Source organism: Dunckerocampus dactyliophorus, chromosome 19, assembly GCF_027744805.1.
Source record: "Dunckerocampus dactyliophorus isolate RoL2022-P2 chromosome 19, RoL_Ddac_1.1, whole genome shotgun sequence".
In the NCBI taxonomy this organism is placed as follows: Eukaryota; Metazoa; Chordata; class Actinopteri; order Syngnathiformes; family Syngnathidae; genus Dunckerocampus; species Dunckerocampus dactyliophorus.
Genome location: NC_072837.1, coordinates 7,214,176 through 7,239,012, shown reverse-complemented (window position 1 = coordinate 7,239,012; position 24,837 = coordinate 7,214,176).

Genomic DNA, 24,837 nt, shown 5'->3' with positions numbered 1-24,837 from the left:
CAACCGCCAGTACACACAACACTCGGGAAGATAGTCAAGCGTGGTCATTTTAAACGTATTTCCAAGTGAGTTTCATTTTCCAAGAGTGCAGTTGAAAATGTGCTCTTTTGGTGTAACGGGTCATCACTAATTGATACGTACTGCCTGTTTAAACTGCACTGAGGTTTTCCTTGTCACTGTCAATCACACACTCGCACAAAACACACACACACACACACACACGCACACACAGTGTTACTGCACTTGATTCAGTCATTATCAGTTGGGACCATGTGGCCCTCCATGCCCTCCTCCCCACTGTACACACACACTGGAAAACTTTTACTCTTGGCACGTTTACAAATTAGAGCAGCTGAGGTTTACTGCTACTTCAAGGGGGGGGGCACTCTATCTGGTTACCTTCTGAATGAGGCATTCTTATAAGAGCCGGAGACACGAGCCAGTCCAGCCCAATTTCTCTGATTGAGTGTTTCAACACATCATATAAGGAAACAGCTGTGCTACAAATTAGTGTGTTGTCTTTGACATTGACTAATGTGCTGCTTGGACACCGTAGAAACCCAGACGCTTTCCAGCGTTTGCTCAAAACCACCACGCTCACACTTTACGTACACACACTTTAAAAAAATTATACACTTGTCAGATGAGTGTGTAAGTTTCCATGTAGGGGATCGCTCCACTTAATCATTTGTCATTCTAGTTTTTGGTGCCAAAATGTGTAGATTGTTGAGTAATGGGAAAGCATTTAAAAGTATGCTGAAAGTGAACTTTATATAATGTTTCAGGCAAAGTAAGACAGCTACATCTATAATGATTTAAGAAACCTAAACCAGAAGTAATATACAGTATATACTACTAGCCAAAATTTGAGACACTTTCTCATATATACAGTAGTAGACCTTCTTTGTTTTAATGACAACGTCAATTGAACATAGACAACAATAAATAGTAGGACACATGTTAGCAATGGAATGTTTATCCCACAGGACTGCAATCTATTTGTGGAAATGGTGGGTTGTTGACGTAACGTACGTAACAACATAATCAAATCTAATTTGTATAATTGGCCACGACACATTTGCAAAAAGTGAGCAAAAACCATGAAAAACAAAGCAAATATGTTTAAAACTACCAATGAACATTGTTTTTGTATTATACATATACATATATATATATATATATATATATATATATATATATATATATATATATATATATACTGTATATATATATATATATATAATATATATAAATGTCACAAAACTGAGCAAACAGTGAGTGCTTTTAGATGGGGGAGGTGCCCAGAACTTGCTGCTCATTGAGAAGCGCAACACGTCCTTTCATTTCAGAGTCTCATATAGACTCTTCACTAGATTTGTTGCTAGTCGCGTTTTGAAAAACGGAGTATCTAGACGTGCCTGATTACTCGCTAAAAGCTACAGCAACAAAGTTGGGAAGTCACTGAGTTGGCAACACTGATCCCTCCTGCTCTGTCCTTTTATTCTTTGGCAGACCAGGTGCATTATAATGTGTTAGCGGCAAATCTATTTGTGGCAGTCCAATTTTATTTGTGGCAGGCCACCTGCATTAACTTGAGTTACATACCATTTAGTTGTTCATTTGTGTGTGTGTGTGTGTGTGTGTGTGTGGGGGGGGGGGGGGGGGGGGGGTTCCAGTCGTCCCTCGTTTACCGCAGTTCCAGGCCTCATAAACCGATAAATGAATTTCCGCAAGATAGCATTTAATGTTAATAATGAAATATTTTTGTCATTAAAGCATAGAACTTTCTTTCATTTTTATACCATTTTTAGAGCCATGTAGACAGGAAATAACACCCCGATAGTCACCTTTATACGCATTCCTTGTTTACACCACATTGCCCATGCGCAGGCTATGGGATCACTGCAGGGACACATGAGACGGCCGCATAGCATGCTAGCAAGCTAACTAGTTAGCCTCCAATTTACTTACTGTAAACTTAAGAAAGGTTTTCAAACGCAGTGGGGAAAAAGACAAAATAAGAAGCCAAAAACCTGCCATCACACTACCACCACCAAATTTAATGTTCGTATGATGTTCGACGTTACTTTTACACCAGACGTAATGCGACACACACCTTCCAAAAAGTTTAACTTTTGTCTCGTCAGACCAAAGAGTATTTTCCCCAAAGGTCTTGGGGATCATCAAGATGTTTTCTGTCAAAATTGAGAGGAGCCTTAATGTTGTTTTTGATCAGCAGGGGTTTTCATCTTTGAACTCTGCCGTGCAGGCCGTTTTTGCCCACTGTCTTTCTTATGGTGGAGTTATGAACACTGACCTTAACTGAGGCAAGTGAGGCCTGCAGTTTTTTGGATGTTGTGGGGTCTTTTGTGACCTCTTGGATGCGCTCTTGGGGTCATTTTGGTTGGCCGGCCACTCCTGGGGAGGTTCACCAATGTTCCATGTTTTCTCCATTTGTGGATAATGGCTCTCACTGTGGTTCGCTGGAGTCCCAAAGCTTTAGAAATTACTTTACAACCTGATAACTGATAGATCTCAATTAATCTCAGTTATGTTTTAACTTAGATTTTACAATGGATCAGAATGAGAATACAACATTCCCACACCACACTCAACACACACTCCAACAACTTGTAGAAAAGTGTGTGGAAGGGAGGGGGGCAACTGTGGAATTATTTTTTTGATGAAACCTGTTACGTCCCCCCACACTTTTAAGAACCACTGTTTTCAGGTCAATGTATGCTTCAGTTGTGCAGTTAATTGTTTGCAAAAGTGTTTGTGGCTGTTTTTTGAAAATGCGGGAAAAAAGGGAATTTTTTTTTTTTTTTTAAATGGGGGGCGGGGTAGACAGGTATGGATTTAAGAGGTTTTAAGTACAGTATTGCACAAAAAAAGTACATGTTGATTATGTTTTTCCAATTAATACATTTCCAGGAAATGACTTGTTTCACCTTATTTTCCAAAGGGCACAGCTCTTTACGGTTACACTAGAGCGCAATGCCAGTAAATAATCCAGATCCACTGTGGTCTTGAGTATTGCACATACACACGCACAGTTGAAGATGGAGGAGTGATTGTACAAAACTCACCAGGTATTTTGCAACTTAAACGAAAATCTTAAGCCTTAGAGAAGTGAAACTACTCTTGGTGTATTGCTACTGGAGCAGCTGGAGTGAGCAGGTTCCAAGGTTCATGTAACAGGGAAATAAAAATGGTACTTCCTCATTTTAATACTGTTATTTATATATTTTGCTCCTACTAAATAAAAAAACATGTCTACCACTAAAGTATAAGACAGCAGTGCGACCTGAAAGAAAACAAATGCATATAACTACTGTCCTGTCCACATTTCTGCATCTTTGGATCATTGTTTTAGTGGTGTTGGCCACTCATAATTTCTTCAGAAAGCTATAATGATACCACAGCATCTTTACTTCCCCTTTCTGACAATGACACATTGTGACCGTTTCCTGTTTTAATATTATCAGCAGAAGGGCCCAGCAAGGATGTACTGTTTACAGTATTAAAGTAGAAAAGTACATACAATATCGGCACCATACAAATTGTGGTGTACCCCATCACTTGACAAACAGCCCTAATGGCACTCTCAAAAGCATGCGAGCAGCCAAACCGCATATTTCATACGCTCATCTGCCATATGGTAACCCAATATCACTGCAAAAATGTATGTTTATAAATATTTCACTGGACTACCGTACACCGACGCTTACAGTTACACATCTGCCACCAGAAGCTGTTAAATGATTTGAAAGCTATGAGTGATAAATTGCACAGTTATTTTCACCTGCACTATAATTAAGTAGTTCCCTTCAACAAGTGGTGCAATTATACCAATAAATGCCAATGATGAATGATATTGTTTATGGGAGTCATTTCACCGTAGCATAAAATCTCCCCAAAAATAAAGTGGACTGCGAAGATTGAAAACAGGGCATCCGAGTCCAAAGAAATAGAAGAGCCAAGTACTTACTTGTGTTAGTGGTGAGAGGGAAGTCTAACTGGATCTCTAGTCACAACAATAATCATTCCTCTTGATCACCAAGCTGTTGGAACAATAGAGTTTATCTTGTGTAAATTGTTGTCAGGACATTTTGGAAACTTTCAGAGGTCATATTGACACTTGGACTGTCCCTGTGAACCGTCGCTGTTCAACCCATAACAATATTACAATGCATTTTTAATTCCATTACATCACCTTTGTAGATGCTGAAGAGTGGAAACTATTCAGTGAAATGATGCACGTTTCAGTAGAAATATAGAAAACAATATAAATCAATGTATTGGAAACTGTAGTGTGATGTGTATGGCTGTTCACTTTATACAATGTGCAATATTGTACCGACAATATTTAGTCTCCTGGGGTCAGATAATGCACAACGCAATTTTTTGGAGGAATTGATTTGATTTCTGTGCTGTTTGAGTAACAATGGAAACATCCCCCACGCTCCAAAATAAAAAAATGGTACAATGGTCCATCATCTCATGTCATCCTCGCCCTGTACAAAATACTGTACAGTAGAACGCTGCTTTTTGCGGGAGTTAGGTTCCGCAAGTCCATAAAAATGTCTATTTTTGTCACACGGCTCGCTCCTCCCCCTCCAAACCCTCCTGCTAGCTTGATGTTGACGTTCTCCGATTTTGGATCGTTTGCACTAAGTGTGACTGTTGTAAATATTCATTTGGATTCTGCTCGAGAGTCCTCCGCTTCTCTCTTCGATTGCCATTCTTCGCTCCCTCGTCACACAGTTCTAGGTTTAAACCCTAAATATGCCTCACACACTTATTAAATACATTTAAATTATACTGTGTATGTGAATTAGCGTGTTTTCTGCCTAAAAAAAGGGCTTATTTTCGCTTTTTTTTCTTTTTTTTAAACCAAAAATCAGCAAATTTGAGGGGCCGTCAACGCTGAATCACAAATGTGTGAGGACCCACCATCATATGATTTCCGTTTTTAAGTGAGGCATGTTGTTTATATGTTGAATTGTCATCTACTGCCTTGTTCTTATCAGAGTGCACACTGCTAACTGCAGGAATGGACGCACACAGAAAACAAATACGCTGATCTACAGTTTATTTTCCAACCTGAACGCCAGATATTTACTCTCATTTGTTGAGATGATCACATACACATGAGCATATGTTAAAATTCAAATGAACATACTTGTAGAAATGGACACGAAATGACATGAAAACAGCCAATTCCAGAATGGCATGAGCTTGAACAGCATAAGCAGCATAAGCACACAATTCACGTGAGAGAACCTCAGGACAATTAAACGTGAATAAATGTACGTGTGCTCCACTCCACCCCTGTGAGAGGATCTGGGAGTCCTTTATCACCTTCCTGAGCTGTTGAGCAAAAATAAAGTGGCCTCTGTTATTCTCATCAGCGACGCAATGAGCGAAGTCTGAGGGGATATCCTGTTGGCCACTTAAACACATTCATCCTGCTTGCGGTGGTTTTTGTGACACAAGATTTACAAAATGCTCCGCTCGCCTCCACAGCCCCCCTGTCACAATATTCTGTATTTAGAGCAATGGACCTCGGATGTTATGTTATTAGAGAAAACAAATAATAATAGAGGATCCATTTTGAACCGTGGAGAGCCAAAACCACTCGTTCTGTTCACAGTTACTTAACAGGATGGATTACTTTGTTTATTCTGGCACTTTTCTGCAAAAAATGTAGATATACAGTGCAACCTCCAAAGTCGAACACCCCGAAAGTTGTACAATGTGGAATTGAAGCTGTCTCTAAAGTTGGAGGAACCGTCAATGCTTCCATGAATCTCATGAGACTTCGGCTTCGGGTTGTTTTCCTTCGCAGGGATACGAAGGAAGCATTATGAAGACCATAGAAGTGAAAATGGATGCATCATTTGGTAAAATGAGACACGTCTGTGTCTGCTTCAGTATTATTGTTATTTGGCAGTGATGGGGAAACTCAATTCCTTTTATGAGTCACTCACTGAAGTGAATCTGGAGCGTTCGGGTCACATTGAAAAAAAAAAATCAGCGATTCGAGAATAAAGTCGTTAATTTACAGTACAAGAAAAAAAGTCGTAAATTTAGGAGAAATTCAGGAAGGAAGCAAACTTTCCTCTTACTTCAGGCAAGCTTTTATTTCTAATGTAGCAGCAAACCCCCCTCCACATGCTCAAGGCCAAAGGTCACATAAGTCCTCACTTTTCATAGACGTCTATTTCCTCATAATTTACAATTTTTTTTCTTATAAATTTAGGACTTTCTTCTAGTAAATTTTCCGACTTTTTTCTCATAAATTTACGACTTCATTCTCTTAAAATTCTGACTTATTTTTTCAATGTGGCCATAGTACTTAGGCACAATCGCTCAAGTCACTCGTTTAGCTCTCTAAGTGCCAATGAGTCAGTGAACCTCGAGTCTCCGTTGACTACTCATGAGTCAGTGAAACTCGAGTCGTTGTCCAGTACCCGTGAGTCAGTGAAACTCAAGCCTTTGTTGAGCACCGTTAGAGTTATGTGATATAAACAATATAAATTTGGCACATGATAGAGGTTTTCATTCTATCGCCCTGTCTTGATAACGCATGTTGATGACACAATCTAGCCGTGCCCCGCAAAATTGAGAGCAACAAGCTGTAACGAGTCATCAATGTAATGTAGCATCTTGGTAGAGGGGACTAGCTAGCGCGACTAAAGTATGTCCATCTATGTTGCGGAGTCACTCCTGTAAGTTGCTAATTCTCACCTCTGTGGCGGCAAATAAACAACATTTTCACAAGTACCATTATCCCTGTCAGAATGGCGAAGTGGCACAGATTAGCCATTAGCTTAGCATTAGCACCGAGCAAGTGAGAGCAGGAGAAGTAATGGCAAATGCTAAACTAGCTTGAATGTAAATTAGCGACAACCGAACAGAACCTCCATCCATTTTCTATGCTGCCTAATCCTACGTTATGAACAAGAAATTAGTAAGAAGTAAGAGTCAAAAGTCAAAAGTCAAAAGACCATTTCCGAAAACCTGAAATGACGAAATACGTTACCGCATACGTCAGCAGCCAAAGGAGGTTTTGAAATTTGAAACTGATCTACTGGCCTATAGTGATGGAAATTCCGGCTCTTTTTAGAGAGCCGGTTAGCTTGGCTCCGTTCACTAAAAAGAGTGGCTCCTCAGATTTTTTTTGTTGTCTCAAATTAATTTATTACTCAAATATGTGTATTGTGTAAAAACAGTTACTCATGTAAAAAACACATATCAAATATTTATTATTTAAATGGATTTATTTAAATCCTCAATGAACATGTTGTTCATTTCAAAGAGCAGGCTCTTAGGGCCGACTATTGGCCTAGCTTGGAAGCTAAAAAATAGCTGTTCCAACTGTACAAGCATTTATTGTCTAAACCTCAGTGAAAAAGCAGCATTTAAGCATACCCAGTTGCAGTGATATCTACATTTTCATATGTACGTTAAGCATCAATGTCAAAACCAAAATCAGTTATTGTAACGTTTGAGGGAACCCAGCTAGAAATGACCAAAATAAACACATGCTAACGTTAGCTTACCTTGTTGCTGCGCCCCAGCGCTGGACAATGCAGTACTGCACTCCTCAGTCTTTGCTGTACCAGTCTGTTGTCTTGCTACCATGAGTCTCCTCCTAAATGAAATATTACATAGTTTAAGTAGTAAAAATACAAGACCTTAATTATCCTTCATTAGTGTTCTGACTGATGCATTCACTACAGTCTGGTTTTTGCGGTTTCCATCGCCTCTGTACCTTTATGACGAAATGCATAAATGGTGTGGACAGTCTGACATCGGAACTAATTATTTTAATTGTAATGGAACGGTATGAAAATAAAAAAAACATTTACAATGAATAGTTGCGGAGATAAATATTTACAAAGCGACCCAATATCAAACTTATTTAATTGTATTTATTCGTGAAATAAAGTTAACAACACACACTTTAATATTATTCAACAAGTCAATGACTTAAGCAACCTTTTTAAGCCATTTGTGGGCTGCATAAGGAGGAACTATTAAGTTCCTGGAGTAATTCAGAATATCCACTAACCATTATTCGTTGTGTGGTTTCTCATTTCTGGAAAGTGAAAGAACTGAAAACAATCAGACTTTTAAAAATTGCACCCACATTTGTCTTTTATTGTGAAATGTAGCGCTATATCCTGCTAGCTAGTCTGACCATACCTGTGGTGAAGTCATGTCAAACCTTTAAAGCACTAGCATTAACATCAGAAACCAGAGGACGCCCTGTACAGGCCACCCAGGTTATTTTGGATGAAGCTACCTCCATTTTCCCTATTTGGATTTTACACAGGCGACCATCCCCGCTCAGTAAATCATTCATGTGGTTTTGAAAACGGATGCCGAGTCTCATATATGATGATTTCTGCCTCCAAGAGTTCATACTTGAATCACCCATCACGTACAAAGCATCGTCATCTCACCAAGCAGAGGTTCTGGCCAGTTGTCTCATAATAGAGATTTTTATTTTGACAACCAACCTTAAACGGTAGCTTGGCTCAAATAACTAATCCCCCTTCAGTACTAAATATTTTTTATATCTTCCATTTTCAAGACGTCTCCAAGCCGACCACCATTTATAGGAATATGTTGAGCAAAGGCCCCCACATGGGACTATTTTTTTGGTTTAACACAGTAAGCCCATTCATTCCCTGACTTGTTATTGTATGTAGCTTCATCCAATCTCCATAACTTTGATTTTTATCTCACTACCGTGATGATTCCTGCAGCACAAAGGGTGGGAGATGTTTCGGAAAGTACGATAGCAAATGCTAACTGGACGTAATACATGAACCGTGTGTCTAATGAACACCGCGTAGCTATTTTGACTGACATATGCTAGCAGCACTCAGGTTATGTACACCACTATCGTAGAATTATGTGTAATTATCTTTGCCATAATGAATATAATTCTGATAACGACTTTGATTACCTGTGGTATATGGTTTTGCTTTCATGTCAATGCCAACAAACAACTTGTCTGGTAGAAGTTCTGATGGAAAGACCAGAATTTCAAGCTATGTCCGAGACTGCAGCTTTGAATTGCAGCTAGCAGCAAGATGACAAGAAATTAAATAGCATTTAAAAAAAAAAAAAAACATTTCTGCGCTATGCTATTTGTCAGGCTATATTAAAAATAAACAGGATTCTTATTGGTGAAATGAAAGGCAATAATCACTAAAATACATTTAAACTCTATTCCTACACTTTATATAATAATTCATAGAATTTTCAGTGAACAACTTATAATGTTTGAGTTTGTGGTATGCTTTCACTTCAGTCAGCGTTGCGTGTCTGCGTGGACCACTCAGACAATAAAAATTCCTTTGTTTAAAACAACATCATTCAAGCCTTTGTGGGCTGCTTTGCTGAGCTGGGAGAAAGTTCAGCTTAAATCCAGCTGCGCTGTCATAGATGAGCCTGCTTGGAATGTGCCATTAAAGTCAAGCAGAGGGGAGCGTGTGCGTGAACATGTTTAGATTCAAAACCTCACCAGTGCATTAGGCAGAACGTAAACACTCGCAGCAGATGCACTCGGAAACCAGTCTGGTGGAACGCACTTGCGGAGTAACAATCATTGCAACAAACTGCAAAATGTGTCTATTTAAATTCATTCATCCATTCATTTTCTCCAACTTACAGTATGTTGGGGGTTCCTGGAGCCTATCCCAGCTGACTTCGGACACTGCAATGGTCTCCTGTCAATCACAGGACACAGACAAACGATCATTCACGCTCACATTCACATCCTATGCACAATTTAGAGCCTCCAGTGTCTCCTAATTGATAAATAGATTAAAAAGATGAAGGGTTAAGTGGATCAACTTTAGCACTGCAATCATAATTCCTCTGAATGGTCAGGAAATCTGTAAACAACAAACACCAAGACAGACAGGACAGAAAAGTCAAGTTTCCATACATAGCCTCTTGAGCCCAAAAGATTCTGGCAACAAGGCTCTGGCAAGGCTATATTAATAACATTGGTTCGTCACCATCACCACTTAAGTGCTATCCATCTATGTAACGCAACAAATGTCAGCTAAAAGCGCAGCAAAAACAATTTTAGGAGAATTCTAACCACAAACATTTAAATTCCCACGTCAAAAACAAGCAAACACTGCCTGTATCGTGAAGTTACAAGTTTTTCTCGTAGATTTACAAGAATGAAGTCGTAAATTTACGAGAAAAACTTGTAACTTTAAGAGAAAAACTTGTAACTTTATTCTTGAAATGTCTGATTTTTTTTCCCCCAATGTGGCCCTAATGCTCAGTCGTAACAGGCATGTTACAACTGAAGAGCTCCATTTTCCCTCTGACACGGTGACACGTAACATTTGGACTTTATTCTCGGAAATTTACGACTTTATTCTCGTACCTTTCTCTCGTAAATGTACAACTTTGTCGTAAATTTACGATTTTATTCTTGAAATTGCAGATTTTTTTCCCCCAACGTGGCCCTAATACTCCGTCGTACTTTCTGCTATGTTATATTTTTGAAAAAAGCCTTCCTTCCTACAAGTTGAGCGTGAACACAGAAAAAAGCTACTTAGCATTTGTAACTGAACCGAGACATGAATTCAAATGACAAATGAACAAATATTTCTTGTCGTTACTTTCCAAGGTGTAATACATAAGTGCAGTATCACTCATCATTGTGGCAAGAATGGGCTTAGTCACTTAACTGGTCTAAACATCAACAACAAGTGATTTAAGGCCCCTATCAGACACCGAGGTGTTTATTTAACTTAACCTTGTATGCTAGAGACGACCTGTTATTTATGCTCAGAGAAGATGCGAGATGTCTTCCGCCACGCTGAAATGCGACCAAACACTGTTGTGACTTAGTGTGATTGTTTGGGGTTGTGTGGGCGCGTCAGTCAGGTGGGTGCAGGTGGTGTCAGGCTAGTGAGTAACACCAACAGTGCTAAATCAGCTCTGACGCTCAACTAATCAGACGCTGAATGCACACAGACGTGAGTGCGCAACACAAGGTGGGTTGTGTGTTTGAGTCAACAAATGCTCTAAGGGATCAATACAGGTTTAAGCTGGTATTGCCGATCATGAACTTCACTAGTCCTTGGACTCTACTCAGTGGAACCTCCAGAGCCGAAAACAATACAGGTGGTCCTGGACTTACAAAGGAGTCGTGTTCCTGGACTGTGGTGTAAGTTGGAATTTATTCCTACATTAACTCTGAAGTCACTGATAGACAGGACACATGAACATAAAAATACAGTAATAAAAACAAATACAAGAATTAAATGATAGCGTAATATAAAAACTCCTTACTTTCATCCCTGTGGTTGTCTTGAAGGCCTGGCTAGTTTCTTAAATAACCTGCTCTACTCCTCCCACATCTCCTTGTAACAGTGCACAGAATCCATGACCCTCTTTCATTAGCATTTAAGAATCTTTATCCTTCATGAAAACAGTCAAGAATGGCCAATATCGGTGGGCGGGACAACTCTCGCTGAGCTTTTTATGATCTTCATTTAAAAGGAATATACACTGTATTTTCCTGCTCAGCATGAGGTACATGTTGTATCACGTATTAATTAGTTTCAGGCTCCAACTATCGCCACCATAAAACCTTAATCAACGTTTTTGTGCAGTGTATCAAAAGTATAAGCATTAGCATCTACTTGGTACAACTCGTTTGTGTGTATATAATTGTTAACTGTATGTAATTCAATTTCTCAGAAATTTCTCACATTGTCATCTGGCAGAGCCCTTTTAAAGTTGCATTAAGCTCCATTTCAGGTTCAGTGGTTATCATCACATTTTCTGACTTTATAGAGAACACAAAAACGCCAAAGAATAAGGAGATTTTATTTAGTTCATCCTAAAATGCTCACTGAGCTGAAGTCTCAAGAGATCGCATGATGATTGTGAAGCATATTTTTTAAATTCCTTCTGTGGTCTTTGGATTGACGTGTATGTCCATACATCCATGTGCTGCCTTCCTGAAGGCCATGAAAGTAATAATTCACTATTGCATATTCACTAATACTTGTCTGCTGGTCCTGATGGATGCCGACGGCTCCAGAGATGGACTGTTGCAGATAGGGAGTGACCAGAGAGGAGCCTGATTAAAAGTAGTGGAGCACGGCGGTAGGTGATAACCCTGATCCAGAGGTGATGAATCCACTCTGGACGGGCTGCTGTCTCATTAGGCTCTAACCTCAGCCAGGCACCGCGTGTCCAAATAAACGTTGAAACAATCCTGCTTTTATCAGCGGGATTATGATTGTTTTCCTTTCGGCGGCTTGACTTGTGTGGGCTCGTATGGAGCATCCTCCCCCTCAGTGAGTCTCTGTAAACCTGAGGTGTGATTCACCAGCCTGACTTCACTGTGTTTACACAAATCTGGGTCTATCTGCTTGAATTAATGAGACCAACAGCACCATTAGGCACGTAGTCTTCTGTGTGAAACCGTGAGGACAAGTTGGAATCATCTGCCCTTTATTTGTCATAACATGAACAGCAGAGTTGTTTAAAAGGCTGATAATGTTAAATATTGGCCTGAGGGAGGTGGTAGTTTACATTCTCACTAGAGTGGTCTTGATAACAGGCCAGAGGCAATATGAGCCCCTTTAAATATGTGCATTAGTGTAATTTATTGCTCTGCAACTTTGTAACAAAAAGCAGGCCGGAGTTCAACAAAGGAGAGAAAAATCTTGCTTATCTCATAAAAACAATGGCACATTTGCTGCCTAATAACCGCACAATGTTCCACTGGCCTCCTCCCTTCTGACCAAGGAGTAAGCAACTCCTCCGTGCAGAACTGAGTGATTTACTCCCCACGATTAAGAAATCACCACTGGAGTGGCGGAGAGGAGTGTCGGGAAGGGTGGGGCCAGAGATTTCATAATTCTCTGTGTATGTCTGGAAGTTGTCCGTGCACTGCGATTTTCAACCAATTTATGTCTAAACAGAATGACCCAGGGAATTAATGAGGCTCTGGCTGTGAGTTCCAGCACCAGGAAGGTCAAGTAAATCATAGTTTAGGGCTCCAGTCCTCCCCGCTCTGCTCCCTCCCCCTTCCAAACTCCATATCCTGTGATAACGCAAAGACAAGGGGCCTGAGAAATACCACCTCATCCACACTTGTGTTCATCCAGGAGGACATATTTTAGAAGGCAAGCGCCAAGCAGCAGTAAAGACTGCTTTTAGTTGAGCCTCCTAACTGATGGATGGAAGTGGAGCAGGCGCAGTGGGACAAGAGGTCACTGTCTTCATTTCACATTTCACAGACACGACTGTTGACGTTAGACACATTTCTCTCTCCAGAGGATTTTCTTTTTCTCTTCCAAGCCGGTGCTTTATTGGGACATTATAAAGCGCTTATGTTTGATTTAGCTGTGCCATTTCCCTTTGAAAGAATAAGTGTCAGGGCACGTACACACGTGGGAAAGGATGACATCATTAGGCATAATACCGTGTAACCCAAGCGAGCAACACCCAAGTAATGAGCACTGCAAATCAGTCATCTCGTTTTATGTGGAAAAATAATTTGTCTTTTCATTTGAGAGCTGTTAAATCACTGCGGATTTTATGCACGTGTTTAGTGTTTCATACTCGAGAGTTAAAAAGAGTGACAACGTTTTCAAACAAGCATGAAATTGGAAATTGGAGCACAGTTGACCACTCAGAGAGAGAGTTGGAGAGCGCCAACTGTTTATGTTCAGCTATAACCACAGTATTAGTACCTCTGAGGTGACTTCTCCTTCGAACGGTCTTCACACTGAAAGTATCAATTCAAAACAGATTCTACATCAAGACAAGAAAATGACACTTATTTACACCAATGTGCAAAACCGACTGAAATTCCTGGGCCAGTAGTTAGCACTTTCACTTAGGAGAGAAACACAATGACTCCTGAGCTGTGTCTCCATTTGCACGCTTCCATATTTGCAATTAGCGTGTGTTGGTAATGAGAAGTACAGCAAAATGCAGTGCGCTCAACACCCCCCCAAATGGTGAGCGTGCAGGGATGTAGCCTAACTTTGCCACTATCTTTGCCAAATTAGCTCAGGAGCGGAATATTCAAGTGGTTGCAGTTAATTAAATAGGATAGAAGAAGAAGACAAGAAAATGTCAGTACAATGTGTACTTAGTTCAGGACAGTGTAGGGTTGGCCCAAATCCATTACTTTTGTTGCACACTTTCAGGGAATGATAATCATAGTATTTATCCGCATCCACTTCTTCTTCTCTCCCTTTTAAATGTGAACTGCAATCTCTTTGGTGGTTTGCATTTACTCAGTGCAAACAATTTTTGGCGCTGCACGGCACACAGGTGGGGGTCCGTGATGACCAAATGAAGTCATTCACCTATAGGACAGTTTAACTGAACAGTCAACTTCTGAAAATGGAAAATCCACAATAAACCTGTTTCGGCTTTAAAACACATCGGAACCCCACCCCTCGTGAGCATCCTCTCGGCTGGTTAGATTACAGGCAACATGTGTCTGTGCGTGGTGTGGCCTATGCTGCCGTCTGCTGAGGAGTGCTGCTTCCCATCCGTAATGGAAGCCAGATGTCCTGCTGTCTGTTTAAGGATCATAATCAATAGCCTCACTCAGTTTCTTTTCCTCTCTCCTTGCAGACAGCTTGTTAGGAGGGGATCTGTGAGGGAGTGACGTGTCTGTGTTGCAAACAATTGGAAGTGTGTCAAGAGTAAGATGAACTAATTACATTTCCCACAGGAGGAGGAGAGGGCCGCTAGTGAAAGGAAGGGATCCCTCATTGCAGCCTCAACAAGCTACATGACACTGCAGGCATGTTCCTTCAACGCCTAGCAAAGGTATCATGGGGCTTTAAAAGGAGGGAAGGGGATTCCCATGTAGAAATAAAAAAAAGCTATTAATAAATAACCTGAAGTGGCAACTGAAGCAACTCCATTTGCTCCATAGCTGCTTCCTGGAGTCCAACAGGATCGCTTTACAACTCAATTCCTGATCTGGTGTCGAGGGAAACATTGTGAAGCTGATGATTTGAGAGAGAATGAGTTTCGTGTGCAGCGCAGGTTTAAAGCGGGCAGACGCAAAAGGTGTGGTGATTGGAGAGTGAAGATCGTGACCTCCAACTTGTGAAGATCACCGCAGGGATGCTGTGAGCCGTGAGGTCAACCATGTGTCAGAGGAGAGAAAGAGAGTGTAACACAGTAATGCAAGTCTGAATAAATGAGGTCGCATCCTTTGGAAGACCGGAACCATACTGTATTGAACATGGCATACCTCGGCTGTACGTCAATGACCACCTTTTGGAATGATGTGCCAAATTTAAATGTCACCTATTTTTTTAAAAAGTAAGTAAAAGTGAGTAAAGTAAGAAGTCTTCACGACCACATCCTGAAATAAAGCCTAGCGCTCTACCAACTGTCAGTCAGCTACAAACGTGAAAGCTGTAAGTTTGATCAACCTTTGATCACTCTCGCTTACATTGTGCTAGTGTGCTCACGTTTTTGCGCTCCCCCACTCCTTGATTTTACGTTGTTCATATGTGAAATGTGGCATCTTTATGCAAGTACGCAATAGACAAACACAGCTTGGTATTAAAGGCGTGTGCCCAGCAGGGCTTCCTAAAAGCGCTTTTAAACTGTCTAATTTGCAACATCGAGGCTAGATTTTGGGCAGCACTCTACACTGTTGTGGCACCTCTGAGACTTATTTAAAATAGTTGAAAAATAGCGTAATATGAGACCTTTAACTTTCTTCTTCGGGTGATTTTTACAGGTGATTACTGTAGCCGGTGGCTTAGCGCCTAGTTAAATACTGTACCATAAACAGTCGAGCACGCCGAGGACAGCCGGGCCTTAAACACAGTCGTAAAGTCACACAGTTGTAAGATGCATAAGTCGTAAATAGACGAACGCCTGGACACATGAAGGCGCGAGCTGACATGTAAATTTTCCCTCGTGGTAGATCAAGTGCAGCAGTGGGAATAAGTTCATTTCCTCTGATAAAGCACCTGGCTTTGTGGACGCTCAGTGAAGTTTTATAGTCAAATATGTGCGGATGATTAGTCCAGCTGTGCAGTGTCATGTATTCCTAAACAAACCCGGCGAGACCTGAACTCTCACCCCGTGCACATGTCGGTTACAGGGCTCGTGCTCTCAAATACGTGCAAACGTTGTGCACACAAAGCATTTTTACAGACCCGCCATATCACAAGCACGCCGTGGTTCTCAATTATTTTCTGTCATGCCCCCCCCAGGGGACAGACATTTTTTTCAGGCCCACCCCCAATTTGAAATATTATTGAGAACATGATCATATTTATTTGTCTGTACAAACCACTGTATGAGTTGCTGGCACCAGCATCGTTCAAGCATGAATAAAAGGCACAATTAATACAAACCAGCAAAGAGTGCATTTATGTAGAATACAGGAATTTATTGCAATTGATCTAAAATGGATGGGGGGCAGGATTAAACAAGCTTTGCTTCTTTCTACTCCTTTTGGACATGTGGAACTGGGAATTGTAATATGTGATGTGTTCCAATGTAACTTGTTTGCATGTCCAAGTAAATTTAAACCATAACAATATTGAAAGTCACCCCTGCCTATTACCCCCAATTAAAAGTGTTCACTATCTGAGAAGCACTGTATTAGAGTCTCAATGTAACCACACTGATGCAAATGACAACGGTGATTAGGATCTGTCGCCCGCATATGAAACTGGCAGCTAAATCGGTTAGAAGGAAGTTGAAATTACGGACATGAAACTGAGTTTTTATAAATCACCTGTTCACTTTTGCCTGGTTGCTGTGTTGCTGTGCAAATGCATGGCACTTTCACAATTGTTTTGATCAAAAGGGGCTGTAGAACACGACACAGTCGCATTGCAAAGGCCCCGGAGTTCCCTGCGCCTGGCTCTGTTTATTTTGGAACAAGAACAAGACAAACCCAAGTGACGTCTTATTTATTTTCCAGCTCTTGCCCTCTCCTCCCCTAACAAGCAGAGCCGTGAAGGAGAATTCCCTGATAATCCGTCAGTATCAGTCTGAAGTGTGTGTTCTTTAGAGTGTTGACATGGTGCGCATACTACATAATGGGGAGTGACCAGGCCCAATACAACACAGATAAAGAAAAAAAAAAAAGTGGGGAGCGTCGTCAGATAACAGGGTTGGGGGGCGTAGAGGGCATGAGCAATGAGCCGGGTGACATGTTTGATTGTGTTACTGGTTCCTCAGGGTGGTCCAAGTGCTGGAGGCCAGAAACCTCTCACACAATAAAAGAAACAATTTTGACTTTAAAGAACATTATACCAAATATCAGACACACGTGATGAAATTTCACGCAGTAAATTAACACATTTGCCCGTCAAGCATCACACTTTCTTGGTTGGTGTTCACATTTAGCCTGCATCTGCAAGCAATGATAAGCACCAAAAAGGGGAAACATGGGAACCTCAGACTAAACCCATCAGACTTGACCTTTATCTTTATGCAGGTGACTCAAAATTGCATCACACATCAAGGTTGTGTAAGACTGAAATAAAGTTTGCTTTTAAAAAGGCTCTCGACTGCCGTATTTTATTCAGCGCAATAAAGGATACACTAAGCAACTTAATCATACTCATCACTCTCTGCTATTTTTCTATGCATTTTCTTTTCTTTTTTTTTTTAATTGCTTAACTTTACGTTCAACTGTGTGCATATGACGCTATACTCACATTTTTTTTTTTTTGTCTTTCAGCTTTTCCCGAGAGACAATCGTAGACAGCAGAGCTCTGCTTTTCCCCTGGCTTACATTCCGGAAACATCAGCGAATGGCGAAAATCCATGAGTAATTGAGACGCCCATAAAAATGTCTATTTTTGACACACAGTTCGCTTCCCCCTCCCTCTCCAAACCCTCCTGCTAGATTGACGTTGACGTTTTCCTTCGATTTTAGATCAACATTTGCAAAACAACCCGGCTGTTGAAATTATTAGATTAGATTTAGCTCCAGAAACCTCCCCTTTTCTCTTCAGTAAACTTCACACACACACAAAGGTACTCACACTAATGAATTATAATCCAAGTTGATTGATGAACAGATGGAGAACCTATATAAGTTTCACTTTTGCGTTTCACAGCAACGGTGTATTCACGGACCGCCAAACAGCATACGAAATCTCAGCGCTTGACGAAAAAAAAACATTAGAAGTGAACCATAGACACATAAACATGTACAAAGTGTCGGCTTTTGTAACAGTGGTACATTTATGCTTATTTTACCTGTATTATCACAGATTTATTACATTATTGCCAGCTTATGATGAATGAGATGTTTTTTCTGTGGAAAAAAAAAAAAGACGCATTTTCAGAGAAAAAAATATAAAATGGCTTTTTTTTTTTTTCACTAAAAAGCTGCAAATTTGTCCGGCCGTGAATGCTGAATTGCAAATGTGTGAGGATACACTGCATTTGATTTTATTTGGCGGTTTTTGTTTTAAACCAGATGCCCTTCCTGATGCAACCCTCCCATTTATCCTGGCTTTATCCCGGCACTGGACATCTCCAATAGGTGGGTATTGGGGGACCAGGCCAGGACTCAAACCCACGCCATGTGCATGAAAGCCAGCAGCGTATACCATGACAGTAGCAATTTACGCACATACATTCGCTGTTTTAATTGCCTCACCATTTTGGTTTCTGTGCCTTTTCCTGATATGACTTTTTGTCTGAACTGCTAATAAAAAAAAAATAAATAAAAACTGAATTTAAAAAAAAAATATTTTATTGTTTTTTTGGGGGGCACACTAGAGTCGATGTTCTAACTTCTCCCAATGTTTTATTTGGTCTTTTTTTGTCTGCAAGTTGGCCTTTAAAAGTGGTTTTCCCAAAAGGGTCTTGAAAAAGAGTGGCCAACTTATATTCATTGTTGTCTTACATTTGGGTCAATACGGTAATAGGTGGGGAAAATATCCATCTTAGAAAATACCAGTGAACATGTGGACAGAGCATCACGCTGCAGGCAGTTCACCCAAGCAGAGAGAAAATGTGCTTTTGATGACAGCTCATGTGAAATATAAGAGCTTTTTTTTTTTTTTTTTTTTTACATCCTCTCTTTTTTGTTTACTTCTCAGTTGGCAGCCAGGGAGCGGCCATAATCCCCACCACTTTCTGTATGTTCATCACTCAGTAAATTTCGGCCTCTATGGAAAAAGGGCCTTACTTAATACCAATCTTCTGCACCCTTCACAAATTACAACCTTTACCTCACAAGTCAACAGTCTGCAGGCTGCAATAAAACGGTTCCTTCTTCCTGCACGCCACATTAAACCACATGGCGGTAGGTCGGAGGACTTGTAGCTTATAACTGATTGCTGCTGGCCATCAATTCTGAGTGTGTGGAGGCTGTGCATTATTTGAGAAGCGTGCTGAAAGAGCGCTTAAGTAGCGCTGTCCAGGTGGCGGCTTCTCCCAGGGATTCTCCCCCTGTGAGGGCCATCCAAGGAAAACGAGAAGCATCTGGAGCTGGCCACCCCACAGTGCCCCACTGTGCCGGGCTGGCCGGGGTCCGCAGCCGGTGCAGCAGTAGGTGAGCCTCGAGCCAAGGTGGAAGGGAGGGAACTCGGAGAGAAACCATGAAAAATGTGGAGCATGAAAATGTCTCCCTTGGTTTTATGGCAGTGCAGCCAAGCTTCCAAGAGAAACACATCTTTAAATTTAACTTGAGATGTATTACTTCTTTTTTTGTTCCACTCCCAACTACTGGCAAGGGCCCAGTTTTGAACGAGTCGCCAAGATGCTTGGCAACTGCAGCCATGTTAAAAAAGCACTCAATAATGTGGCTTTTTTGGAAATGTGGTGACAGCTTCTGTACGAGGGGCTCGGCTTACGGCGTCAGTGAACATGTGAGCTACATATGCAGCTGCTCAGAAACACTTCACTTCTTAGTCAGTTGTATGTTGAGCTGTCCACTGGATTTATCCGAGTACAGATTCAAGTGTTATGACTGAAAATGTTGTATTTTAACGGAAGAAAAATGGAATAAAAGCCAGAGATCCCAGACAATTTCCTTAAGTGAAATGGATATAAATGTGACTGGGTGACTGGAAACATCTTGGCCTGATAGCAAATTAAAGGTTCGGACCATGTAATGATATTTTGTGGGCCTCTGGAGGAAGTTATCCATCGTGCGGATGATTGAGAGCTCCTTTTAGACAGTCAAGTCATAAATCAACTTTTGATGGAACAAACATACCTCTGAAGGAAGAGACTGTGTTTCCAGAGCGTCCACGTTCACTGACCTGGCCTCAGCGAATAAATAAAATGCTCCATGGATGAGTAAGACATTTGGCTATAAACTAGAGCGCACATGATCCCAAAAGTGACACATCGACACGCGGCGGAGGCCTTTAGATATCGATTCATGTCTGAAATATTAAAAAATATTGCTCAATGACCTCATGTTTTGTGTTTTATTTTGAATGTTTCAAATTGACAGCAAACATGCGCTTCTATCTTCACACATTAATCGTCATACCCCAGCAAACCCTCCCGTTTTACCACGGAAACTCCCGTATATTGCCCCTTCTTTCCTGTCGGCCAGGGCAGATTTCAGGCAGGAGAAACGTAGTTCCGGTTATTTGCTGAGGTCACTTAAGTAAAGAGTTTGGCTTCAAACTGACCCCAGCAACTAACCGGAACTACGCTCATGGAACACAGTGGGGAGGTAAGTCACTGTTGATACACTACACTGCTCTGGGGATGTCGTACAACGTCACGCCAAAAAATCCAAACTATCCCTTTAAGAATAGATTGTTTGCAGCTGGGAGATGCCAGTTCTTTCATCCGTGCTTTAACTTGGACTTTTACTTTTTGGACATTTAATAGTTGTCACGTCTTGTAGTAGCAGGCCCAATTGTTTTGTTTTATAACAGGAAGTTTTCATGGTGCCTTTTTTCAGTTACGTTGTTGGGCACAAGGTAGGCATGGGCCGGTATGAGATTCTGACGGTATGATAACCTTAGGCAAAAATATGACAGTTTCACTGTATCACCGTAAGGTATTGCAGTATAATTACAGCTCATTTTAAAATATCTGTTGAAAAGAAGAGGGGGAAAAAACTACCTACTACCTCTTTCTGTTTTTAAACAATATAATAGAACATGATGGAAGTGGAGCATATGTGTTTAAAATAAATAACTGAATTCTTTCGAATTACAGTGGAACCTCGGTTAGCGTCCGCCCCGGTTTGCATGTTTTTCGCTTAAGGTCGACAACGCATGCCACAATTTCGCCTCGGTTTGCGTGCATTCTCCGGTTCGCGTACAATATGGCACGCGTGTTGTCGTGTTTTTAACACACTCCATGCGCCTCATCTGTGTTCTTAATGCATTTATGACAAAACGTCCTCTCTTGTTAGCATCCCATTAGCTAGCTAACAAAATGGAAACCGGAAGTCCGTTATGTTACGCCAAACACCTATGATGTCATCAGCGGCTGACTCTCAAAAATGTTAACACAAAAACATCTCTTTTATAGCTCTACATGCATAAAACAATTCTAAATGCATATACACCCCCCTCCAACACCTGCAGGTGTTCCCAAACATTTGGAGGGGAGTGTAAATGATGAATGAAACGGGTAAATGAACACTTAAGGTTACTTTTACCTTCAGTGACGACGTGACTGTTCCCACAAAGACAATGTGGCAGCGAGATCAAACACCACCACCTTCCTGTTTTCCATCCATCCATCTTCTATGCTCGTTGGGGTATGCTGGAGCCTATCCCAGGTATACTTTGCCCGAGAGGTGGGGTACACCCTGGACTGGTGGCACCTTCCTGTTTTCCCATGAGTTATTTCTTGAATTCAATAGCGTTTCTCACCTTCTTTCTCAGAATGCCGACACTTGCAACTTTGTTTGGCTTTATTTTCGGTTATTGAGATGAGATGTTACATTTGGTACTTTGGCGGACCCCAGATGCAGGGACCAAGAGGTGAGTGTTGTAACAAGTCTTTTAATTCAGTCCAAAAAGTTAAACATACAGCGACGAAGGCACACCATGGAATAGTCCAAACTAAAATGGAACTCCCAAAACTGGGCAGGAGGAGGCCAACGTCCAATGAACAGTTTGGGAAAGCAGTCCGAAAGGTGCAGTAGCAACTACAAGGAAAAATGGTTGGATAAGAAGCTGAACATACCGAAATGTGGAGCTGCTACAGCACTGTCGTGGGAGACACAATGGAACAACCCAGCAATGCTCAGCTGTCAGCAGTGAGCTTAAGTAGCCCAGCAGCAATCAGCTACAGGTGTGCCCAGCGGCACCGCCTCCTGCCAGAGTAGGGAGTTCTGTGGACAGGAAAAAAAAAAAAACCACAGAGGTGGAAAACGCAGGGACAAAATAATAGGAAGGCTCAGGTTCAGGGAGAACGGAACATGGGAAACACTATTGAATTCAAGAAATGACTCATGGCACAACAGGGGGTGGTGGTTGCTCTCGCTGCCACATCGTGTCTTTGGCAACAGTCGTAAAGAATCACTTTTTCAGTGGAAGCAAAAGTAACTTAAATGTTTCTGTGTATTTTGAATATCCATCCATCCATTTTCTATGCCGCTTATCCTCACTAGGGTTGCGGGTATGCTGGAGCCTATCCCAGCTGACTTCAGGCGAGAGGCGGGGTGCACCCTGGACTGGTCGCCAGACATTCATACCTATGGACAATTTAGAGTCACCAATTAACCTACCATGCATGTTTTTGGAATGTGGGAGGAAACCGGATTACCCGGAGAAAACCCACACACGCACGGGAAAAACGTGCAAACTCCACACAGAGATGCCTAATAGAGATTCGAACCCAGACCTTCCCAATCTCCTGACTGTGTGGCCAACATGCTAACCACTAGGCCACCGTGCGGCGCGTTTTGAATAGTTGTTTTCCAATAAATATTTGAATAAATATTCTCTTTGCAGAAAAAGCCAAAGCAAATTGTAACTAAATGCCATCGCTAAGTGTCTAATGTTACGTAATAATTTCATAGCATGGTGAATATGGAGGTCCACAAGCCCACAATATAGTTAAGACATTCACCACGTTGCTCTTTGTTTTGCGGGTCTTGTGATTGTTGTAGCAACAGAGTCATCGCTCAGTGGTTGTTTCTTGTTGTTCCGTGGCGGGTAAACAGTTTATACCACTTATCCTCGACTCCTGTCTTGTTCTGAATCACATCTCCACATTTGGTGACTCTCGACGTGGGTAACATGTCGACCAACGGCGCCGTTCGATGCTAATGAGGCAGCTAACCTCCATGCTATCTATGCCGCGACGGTTAAGTTGCCTGACTTCTGGCAACACAGCCCACGCCCGAGGTTTCAACACATCGAAGCCCAGTTCCAACTGCGAGGAATAACACAGGACGTGGCAAAGTATTTGCACTTAGCGTATAACGGAAATTTTTAGCGGTTTTGAAACCATGACTTTTTCATACCGTGGTATACCTTGAAACCGGTAACCGGCCCGTGCCCGATTGCGCACCATCACCTGTGGTCTCTTTGTCGTACTTTGTGTGACTCTCATTAAAGAGAGTTTAACTGTTTTTCGGCCTCACACCACTGCATCTGGGGGCCAGACCTACACAGCACGCACATTTATCACCACACCTTCTGTCTTTGCCATCACTGGTACCTTTCTGTGGTCGCATCTCAAAAAACACTCTTGGTGTCAAATCTTTAGATGCTATCAAGCCTCATGAGATTTTTTTTTGGAGTCTTATGATGACATAAAAGTTTCGAATTTCAGTTGAACTCCAAATTGTACCACTTTTAGTGTGTTTGGCTTCGGAGGTTCCACTGCACTACTTATCCCGGATCACCTCTTAAGTACGCCATTTTTGAGCACTTGCTGACTTACGTTATGGTGGTCTTTCCTCCAAAGACACGTCTCCATCAGCCTATCAAGCAGGTTCACAGATAAAGCCTCAAAGAGCCGGAGACGCCACTGCTTTTAGTCGCTTTAATCCCCTCTCCGAGACAGAAACCTCCCCCTCTCGGTCCACCAGAGGTCATTTGTTTTTACACTTTGCTTTTTTAGCCCAGAGTGTTAAAAATTGGTGACTCTGCTTTGCTTTCTGGTTGGCCTTGTCCTGGTTGCCAAGAGGGATGTATGCACGGGACAGCTTTTAATGGCGGCTGAAAGGCTGACATTAAATACTCACCAGATGGACTTTCTCCTGTCCTGCTCATAAAAGTTCTGAAGACAGTTCACAAATCACGGCCTCGCACTATTATGTTAAGCGTTTGGGTTGTTATTGTTATAGTACATTTGCAAATACTCCTGTAATTTATAGCTTTTCGAGGATAAGTGGGCGCTCAACTCACCTAGGCACCTTGTGTGTAGACGTTTATTTCGGTTAATATCACTTTTATAAAGAGCCCGGAACTGCGGCAGCTCAAAACCAGTTTTCAATAAGCTGCAAAGACGAAGACAAAAGCCATCACATGACACATCGCTGATAGCTTCCAGTATAGAATATCAGCTGTGTATGCGCATGACCCACAAAGCCAGGAGAGGAAAAATGAAAAGTGAAATTCAAGATGCGAAAGGAAAAACTGCGTCTTTCCGAGGGGGGTCTCGTCCTCTTTTTCCGGAGGAGTGGAAAGCGGACCCCGTGGCGGTGAAAGTTTGCGGTGGTCCGGGTTTGGGGTCACTCAGTCACTCACTCACTATTGATGCTGCCGTAAATACAGAAAAATACCAGAAGGATCGCAAATTCCTCACATGTTTTTTTTTCATTTTGTTGAAACAAATATGCAAAATAGGCCCTGTTTCAACAAAAGTGGATGTTTA